Source organism: Mya arenaria, chromosome 14, assembly GCF_026914265.1.
Source record: "Mya arenaria isolate MELC-2E11 chromosome 14, ASM2691426v1".
NCBI classification, from domain to species: Eukaryota; Metazoa; Mollusca; class Bivalvia; order Myida; family Myidae; genus Mya; species Mya arenaria.
The window spans coordinates 19,833,799-19,835,959 of NC_069135.1; the positions used below are offsets into that span (position 1 = coordinate 19,833,799).

Genomic DNA, 2,161 nt, shown 5'->3' on the forward strand with positions numbered 1-2,161 from the left:
CATTCAGGTATGTTCACAACGGCATTCAGGTACGCGAACTCCGGCATTCAGGTATATGTACATTATAACTCTTTTAGGATGAGGGGAATGGTTTATGGAAAGGAAATTGTATGAATAAAACAAAAAGTCTCCACTCTCACAATTTGGTTGGAAAACCAACTACTCGTGAATAGTTTCCTGAATCATATTATACATGTATATATATACAGTAGGTGGTGTATTTACAGTATTATATTTCTATATTCATAAAACTTACCACAGTCTGTGAATAATGAATAATATATCTGTTTTATTAGCGGTAATTAGATATATCTCGGTAAATGTAGGGGATTTTATTAACTGATTTACTTAACCAGGAAGGTCGCCTTTATAGCCTAGTTTAAAAAGCTAGACCACAGCAATAGTTTATCTGCAAACGCATCATATCATTTCATGTTTAAGAAGACACAAAACAAGTTTTAGAGTAGTTTTTATGTGTGTGTATTTTGATATGTTTGCATGGTACAAACAAGTATTTAAACATTCAGAGTTGCGGGGCCAAAGAAATCTCCGCAAAGCACACACACGCACACGCACACGCACACGCCCACGCCCACGCACACACACACACACACACACACACACACACACACACACACACATACACACACACACACACACTTTGTTTTCAATTTCACCGACATAAGCTGAGTAGTGTGACTGACCTGCACTGATGTACGCCGACATATTAAAGTAGGTCATAACACAATAACTATACCATCTGAACAATGTTGACACCACATATTACCCTACTAGCATTTAAATAAGTCCATTACTTTTATATAGCCATCTGAAAATGTTGCTGTTTCGGATAAGAATGAAGTTGGTCCTTTAGCTTGCGCCACGGCCAAGTCTACCAAAAACGTATGTTGAAATTGATGATCTGAAATGTATAAATAGTTTATAAATTAAACATCAAACTAGCATTTAATCTCTGTTGCATATACATAGGTACTGGTAGTGTTTTCAGTTAAGTCTGGATCTGTGGTTTTGTGGTAACACACTTGACTGTCAATCCAGGGGTCGAAGGTTTGAATCCACGCTGCACCAACTTAAATACTTACCGAGAAGGACGTTAAATGGGGGTGTGGTGTGACAGTGCTATACACTGGGGCACGTTAAAGTACCTGGGTAGCTGTAATCATCGTAAGATTCTGTTTTCTGCCCCCCCCCCCACCCCAAAAAAATAAATAAATAAATAAAAATAAATAAATAATAAATAAAATAAAAATAAATAAACAAATTCTTCTCGGACCACTCGCCGAGTGGACAAGTCCCGGATGCGAGTATAAAAATGCTTACATACACACACATTTCAGTTGAGTAACAATAATTAGTTTGAAAGTTTACAGAATTATTGTTTTCGAAAAATACTTACGCGTAATCTGGATTTGGAATTCCGTTGGTGTTGGTGTTGGATACTAAAAAGAAAGGTATATATTTGTTGTGGACACACTTATACCTTTGTCGTATATAATCACTGCCGTGGTTATTAATAAAAATGATATTAACTGTTTTTAAAAATAAGAATATGTCTAACTGTCATTATGGTTACTGAGGGTAGATAATCGTACATTTATAACGAATCTCTCGCCTTAAAGGGGCTGATATAGGTTAATCCCTCATTACTTTTATTATTATTATTATTATTATTATTATTATTATTATTATTATTATTATTAAACTACCTGCGGTAGTATGAATACCTGCTATTGGTGTCGATGGTTCGGGATTGGCATTTCGATGTGCCTTTTTCTTATTTATCCTCCTTCGAAAAAAAACGATCAAAAGTATAAAAGCAATTAAACCAAAACCCGCTACGACGATGCCAATAATTGCTTTCCTCAAACCTGAATAAACACAATAAGAAACTATTTTTAACAAATGACGGAAAAACGTCCATAAAAAAAACCCTCAACAAAACTTTCAGAGCTGCCTATTTTCATTGTTAATCTCTAAGGTTTGTCGGTATAACAATTGTGTTGCGTGTTATTTAATAAAAAACTACAGTGTTTGTCCCTGTACTTCTCATTGTATAATTGTGAAACTTAAAAAGTGAAAAAGTAAATACTAAAAATACTAAATTATAATGCGAAATATGTTGTTGTCATAGTGCATAAAA

At 34.5% G+C, this 2,161-nt stretch overlaps 1 long non-coding RNA gene across 1 annotated transcript; it reads right to left on the reverse strand.

The window, feature by feature from the left end:
- Positions 1–633: 633 nt before the first annotated feature.
- Positions 634–1,852, reverse strand: LOC128218481 (uncharacterized). The gene is made up of 3 exons (XR_008258385.1): positions 1,746–1,852; positions 1,418–1,460; positions 634–922 (listed from the first exon to the last, which is right to left on the reverse strand). It is a non-coding gene; the product is annotated as an uncharacterized LOC128218481 (long non-coding RNA).
- Between the last annotated feature and the right edge of the window lie 309 nt (positions 1,853–2,161).